Raw genomic sequence first — 7,200 nt, 5'->3', positions numbered from 1 at the left:
AAGCTCACTTATCTTCCAAGGATCCCAAAAGATTCTTTCTTAAATTAGTTATTGGTTTTAATATTTATATCTTACTATAATAAACACAATTTTTTTCTCTAATTTTTTTTAATTTTTAGGACATTTTATATACAGAGAATACACATTATTATTAACTAAAGTCTTTAGTTTACAGTAGGGTTCACTCTTTGTGTTGTATATTCTATGGGTTTTGACAAATGCATAATGACATGCACCCAACACTAAAGTACCACTAAAGTACCACTGCCCTAAAAATCTCCTGTGCTCTACCTATTCGTCTTCCCCATACCTCCCCCACCAATCCCCAAGCCACTGGCAGCCCCTAATCTTTTTACTGTTTGCCTTTTCCAGAAGGTTATATAATTGGGATCATACAGTATGGAGCCTTTTCAGACTGACTTCTTTCACTTAGCAACATGCATTTAAGGTTCCTCCATGTCTTTTTGTGGCTTGATAACTCATTTCTTTTTATTGCCAAATACTATTCTACTCAAAGAGAAGGCTTCTGTCTCCATCATCATCATCATTATCCCTATGTGCCAAGCATTATCCTAAGTGCTTTATACATATTAATTTATTTAATCCTTACAACAACTTTATAAGGTAGATACTAGCAATATCCCCATTTTACAGATGAAACAGAAGAAACATTTTACAGAGGAAACAGGAGACAGAGCTTAAGTAATTTGACCCACATTACAAGCTAATAAATAGTAGAACAGGATTTGAACTCAGGTCATCTGGCTCTAGAGTCCACACCCTTAAGCACTAGACTATACTGCTTGATGCAAAAATGTCTAAAAGTTTTCAGTGTCTAATCTTATTTTATTAATTCACAGTGCTATATATATAACTATATACATAATTGTATTAGGTGTGTTTATTATTTCTCAGGAATAGTAACATCTTTCCTACATGTTATTTTATTTATTTGAGTAACTATGTGATGAGTGTCTCTTTCCCCACATTCAGTAATATGAGTGTGCATAAGTATGATTGATAACATCAGTAACTGGACACATCCTCTAATCTTCAGTGTATGTTCAATTCCCCTTATCATATGGTAATTCCTTAATAACCAGATATTGTAGTCTAACTTACACTTTCCAACATCAATTGTAAAAATTAAGATGTTAATTTAAAAAGATTATGAAAATTCAAGACTAAAGAACACTGGGCCTGCTTATAGCTCTGCTGTCCTGAGAGGTCCTTGGACAGCTACTGTCTTAGTCTCAGCATGGCCCCCTTTGCACAAAGCAGCAACCTGGTAAGCAACTCCAGCAGGAAAACTACTCTTGAAACACTGTTTGCAGATTTCACTGACAGTATTGAAGTCATTTATGTCAGCCAGCAAAACAGTTGTTTTTACCACATTAGTGAAGTCACAGCCTGCAGCTTTCAGCATTTCACTCATGTTCGTAAGAACTTGTTTAGCTTCTTCTGCCACCCCTCCTGGCACAAGCCCCACTTGAAGGGTCCAGATGGAGCTGTCCTAAATGGAAATGGTCCTATAGACTAACAGAGCCTGACTGTAGGGACCAGTAGCCCTGGGATTTCATGGTTTTACATTAATAAACACCCTTTTTTCTAAGCACACAGCATCTAACAAATAAGGGAGCAAAGGTCAAAAGTTTAGACAATATTCGGGAGAAAGGAATTAAACTTCATGAAAGCCTAGCAACTAACTAGTTTCATCACCTGACTTTGATAAGTTGCTGTGGCTGACAGTGCTGGTCATTACCTGGGAGTAATGTAAAGGCTACTAATAAAAAATAGTAAAAGCCTTAGATTCTTAAGGATATAAGACCAATCTAATTCAGATACAAACAGCTTAGACCTACAGAATACACATAAATTCTCTTCAGGGAGCCTACAGTAAACAAAAAAAAAAAAGATTGCAGATACAAGATCAATACACAAAAACCAGCTGTAGCAATGAATCATCTGAAAATGAAATTAAGAAAACAATTCCATCTATAATAGCATCAAAAAGAATAATATACATAGGTGTAAACTTAAAAAGAAGTACAAGACTTGTGCACTGAAAACTACAAATGATTGTTGAAAGAAATTAAAGATGTAGATAAACAGAAAGTCATCCCATGTTCATGGGTTGGAAGATTTAATATTGTTAAAATGGTAATACTTCCCAAAGCAATCTACAGATTCAATGCAATCTCTATCAAAATTTCAACTTTTTTTTTACATAAATGAACACGCTGATCTTAAAATTCATGTGGAAATGCAAAGGACCCAGAATAGCCAAAACAATCTTGAAAAAGTACAAAATTTGAGGACTCACACTTCTTGATTTCAAAACTCACTGCAAGGCTACAATAATCAAGACAGTGTGGTACTGCCATTAACGACATACAGATCAATGGAAAAGAATTGAGAGTCCAGAAATAAAGCCATAAATATATGGTCAGTTGATTTTTGACAAGGGTGCCAAGACCATTCAACAAATGGTGCTGAGATAACTGGATATCCACATGCAAAAGAATGAATTTGGACTCCTCCCTCACACCATATACAAAATTAACTCAAAAAAGATCAAAGATGCAAATGTAAAAGCTAAAAGTATAAAATTCTTAGAATAAAACATAGATGTAAACCTTTGTTACCGTATCAGTCAGAACCAACAGGAGATGACTGATAGATAGATAGATAGATAGATAGATAGATAGACAGACAGACAGACAGACGGACAGACAAACATAGAGACAGAGAGATTTATTTTAAGGAATTGGCTCAAGTGCCTGTGGGGGCTGGCCAGTCTGAAATGTGTAGGGCAGGCTGGCAGAGTGAAAACTCAGGCAGGACTTGATACCGCAGTCTTGAAGCACAATTTGTTCTCCTCCAGGAAACCTCTTGAGGCCTTCAACTGATGGGATGAGGCATACTCACATTATTGAGGGTAATCTCCTTTACTTAAAGTCCACTGATTGTAGATGTTAACCAAATCTACAAAATATCTTCAAAGGAACACCCAGATTGGTGTTTGATTAAATAATTGGTTACTATAGCCTACCCAAGTTGACACATAAAACTAATCATCACAATGACCTTGGACTAAGCAATGGTTTCTTAGATATAATATCAAAAGTAAAATAACCAAAGAAAAAACAGAAAAATTGTACTGCATCAAAATTAAACTTCTGTGTATCAAAGAATACTATCAAGAAAGTGAAAAGACAATCCAAAGAATCGGAGAAAATATTTGCAACCATATACGTGATAAGTGGCTAGTATCCAGAATATATAAGAACTCTTACAACTCAACAATAAAATGTCAACTCAATTTTAAAATAGGCAAAGCACTCGAACAGCCATTTCTCTAAAGAAAATATACAGCCAATGATCCTGTAAAAAGACACTCAGCATCATTAGTGATTAGGAAAAACCACAATGAAATACCACTTTACACCACTATGATGGCTAGAATCAAAGACAAACAGTGATAAGTGTTGATGAGGATGTATAAATATTGGAACCCTCATACACTGCTGGTTGGGATGTAAAATGGCACAGCCACTTTGGAAAACAGCCAGGCAGTTCCTCAAATGATTAAACAGTGTTACCCTATGACTCAGAAATTCCACTCCTAGATATTGACCAGAGAGAAATGAAAACATATGTCCAGTCAAAACTTTGTACACAAATGTGTAAAATAGCATTATTTATAACAGCCAAAAGATAGAAACAGCCCAAATGTCCATCATTCGGGCATGTTCTAGAATTAGACAGTGGCAATAGTTGCACAATCTTGTGGATATACAAAAAAACACTGAACTGCACATTTTAAAATGGTGAATTTTATGGTATATGACATATATTGATTTAAAAAGGAATAGAAATGAAAAGCTCAGGAAATGCAGGTATGACAGAACCTCATCTCCCAGCTATCCTGGCCTTGGGCCCAGCACTCCCAGAGCTGGAATGGAGTGGATCTCCTAGAGCAGCAAGGCAACATTGCAGCACTGTCCAACATAGCTTCAACTCCAGGGAACATCCTCCCCAGGGGCACAAATCATTCACGCTTAGGAGAAAGGATCCCACCAGGTTGTTGGGTCACCACCTTCTAATAAAGAATCCCACTGGGCAGCATTTCATACCAAGCTAGCTCCAAGTTGGCTTCCTCTACATGTCCAACCTCCACATGTCCACTTTGGTCCAATATGTCCAAACTTCTACATGGCTACTTTGAAACTCAAGTCAAAAGTCTGTATTTCTGGTGGGCCAGTGAAGTATATACCAATACCTCTGTTGAATGAATTACACCAACAACAACACTCCCAGTTTAATTTGTAACTTGTGTTAGTCAGGACAGAAAAACAATGCAAACAATCATAAACATATTAATACCTCACATGACCATGGAAAGGGCAGGAGTGGAGCTGGGCTTCAGAGGCAACAGAAGCCAGACTTGAATAACACTATGGTTCTCTCTGTCCCTCTCTTACTTCTGTCTCCGTGGGCTAGCTCGTCCTCTCGGCCTAGTTTCACCCTCAAAGTGAGGATTAAGGTCCACAGTGCTTCCTCTTCCTCCTATCACACACATCTGGCCCTGGGGGGGAATGAACAATGTCCACTTCTCAGATGAAAGGAAAGAGGCACACAATGGTTGTCTACCACATTGATTTTTAAAATTTGTTCCAAATTATACATAACATTAAAATTTCAATCTAGGCTAAAACATGAATATTTAGAAACTGAATCTGAAGTCCTCGTGGGGTTTTTATCCACACCTTTACTTTTTGCTTAGAGACAATTCATCAAACAAATATATTTGATAACAACAACAGGCATAATCTTCAGTGATGACAGTATTTTCTAACACAAGGGTGGCTCATGATGTCACTATTCCTCATCTTTGATTCTAACAAGATTCACATTTTACATAGCTGACTCTTGACAAGTAGCTGACTTCTCCCTTGCCCAGAGAGTATATCTTGAAACTCAGTGGCAACCAAATACCTAGAGCCATCATTATTACTTGAGACTTTTTCCTCAAAAGAAATGGTCTCAAAATTAAAGAATAATCATATCCACCTAAAAGTCCTAACAGGGAAGCCTTAGATAAAATAACAATATAATCTCAGAAAAAGAAACGTCTGCAGTTCTTGGAATGTTTTAAGAGGCTTTCTCCCTAACCCCACAACATATGTGCTGAAGTTTACAACTAAAGGAATGAAAATAAAGATCATTCAATAGACAACATTGCAGATAACCTGAGAATCACAATTACATAGTAAATTATTAAATTGACAAATAACTATTATCTATTTACTTGTATCTATTATGCCCTGGTCCTTTAAAAAAATTTGAGAAATAGAGTGTCAAAAAAAAAAAACCTTCAACAGTTCTAGCTAGCAGTGATGAGAACCGAGAGGGAGGCCCCATTGTTCACTTATTTCCCTCTGCCACTGTAGGCTGGCATCTCTGTAACCTTGTCCAGTAGTTTGCTTCTTACCACTCTGACCCTTTCACTCAGGTTCTGCAACACCAGGTGGCTGAAGCTGGCAGTGACAGTGGGCAGCACACACTCCATGCTAGCGAGGACTGCGCTTATATCATGGCAAGCCACTTTGTTGCCCACTCCAGGAAAATAATGCCTCGACCTGTAAGCTTTCCCTTGTACAGTTTGGGGGAGGAAGAAATTAGGGTGAGGTGAAATTTTTGATTGAGGAGGTAAAATCTGAACTTGGCCTTAACAGATAAGAGGATAGTCTTGGGGTATAAAACCTACCTGAAAGAAATCTCGTTTGTTTTGCAAAAGTAAATAGCCATGTGTCTGGATCAGGGGCGAGGAGGAGGAGCTTCCCAGGCTTGGAAAAAGAACAAGTATTAACAGGAGATGAAGGATTGGAATCTGTGAGGCAGTGTTCAGAAATGCCCATCCTACCATGGGGAGTAGCTTTGCAAATAAATCCAAGCAAACCAGAGCAATGTGGGCACGTACCCACAGTGAGTCTGCAGAGAACCAAGGCACAGCTGGGGATGGCAGGCTGGAGGAACAGGAAAATGTCACTGTCTGCACAGGACAACGCCAAGGGCAGCAACCAGAGTAAAAACAATTTATATATACTCTAGATGGGAACATTTGAAAGGGAATTAGCCTTCATGATGTGGCAAGGCAAATTTAGATATTTGAGATGGAATCACCCCTACACTCACCCCCACACACAAACACACATGCTTTGACAGTCAGCAGATCTCAAGTATGGAGCTGGAGAAGAAGACCAGAGGAATTAACAGCAGAGGATGGGGAAATGTGAGCAAGAAGGGAGAGTTTGGGGAGAGAGAACCAGCACACACGAAGGCTTCTCAGTGAGCCTGCTCTTGCTCCTCTGCATAGGGCAAGAGTTTATGCAACCAAAACAGTCTACATTTCCTACTCAGCAGTGTCTGCTACATGCTAGATACCCTTCCATTACTTTCTCCCCAAATACTGTTTATTAGACCCTTTAGTACTCAAAGTGTGGTCTACCAACTAGGGGATATCACTGGGAGTTTGTTAAAAAATATTGAACCTCGGATCCCATCCCAGACCTACTTAATTAAAATCTGCATTTTAGGGCCAGCCCCATGGCGTAGCGGTTAAGTGCATGCGCTACACTGCTGGCGGCCCGGGTTCAGATCGCGGGCACACACCAATGCACCACTTGTCAGGCCATGCTGTGGCGGTGTCCCATATAAAGTGGAGGAAGATGGGCACAGATGTTAGCCCAGGGCCGGTCTTCCTCAGTGAAAAAAAAAAAGAGGGCGATTGGCATGGATGTTAGCTCAGGGCTGATCTTACCAAAAGAAACAAATAATAAAAATAAAAAATAAAATCTGCATTTTAACAAACCCCCACGAATGCCATTAAAATCTGAGTGAGAAGCACTAGTCTATACCACTGAATTAAATCCTTTCAAAAGACAGACTGTACACTACATATGAATAAAACTATCATTGTGTGTGCCTTCCATAGGACCAGCAATGTTCAACACACGGTAAAGCATTCTATGCAGCTTAGAACACACACTGTAATTGACTGAAAAATCAAAGAACTGAAGGTGTCCAGAACTGTCTACTCCAATTTCCTCTTTTAGTGGATGAGGAAACCATTCCAGAGAACATTTGGGCTGACCAAAGTCTAACAGTTTTTTTAAATGACAATATAACTCCTTAATT

General features: G+C 38.6%; 1 pseudogene; it reads right to left on the bottom strand.

Annotated features, from left to right (window-relative positions):
• Positions 1-321: 321 nt before the first annotated feature.
• LOC147914033 (2-iminobutanoate/2-iminopropanoate deaminase pseudogene) lies at positions 322-5,572 on the bottom strand (annotated as a pseudogene).
• Between the last annotated feature and the right edge of the window lie 1,628 nt (positions 5,573-7,200).

Source organism: Ceratotherium simum, chromosome 23 (genome assembly GCF_057802395.1).
Source record: "Ceratotherium simum simum isolate JZ-2026a chromosome 23, ASM5780239v1, whole genome shotgun sequence".
Classification (NCBI taxonomy): domain Eukaryota; kingdom Metazoa; phylum Chordata; class Mammalia; order Perissodactyla; family Rhinocerotidae; genus Ceratotherium; species Ceratotherium simum.
Note: the sequence above shows the minus strand (reverse complement) of the source record. Positions and strands in the feature narration are given on the sequence as shown.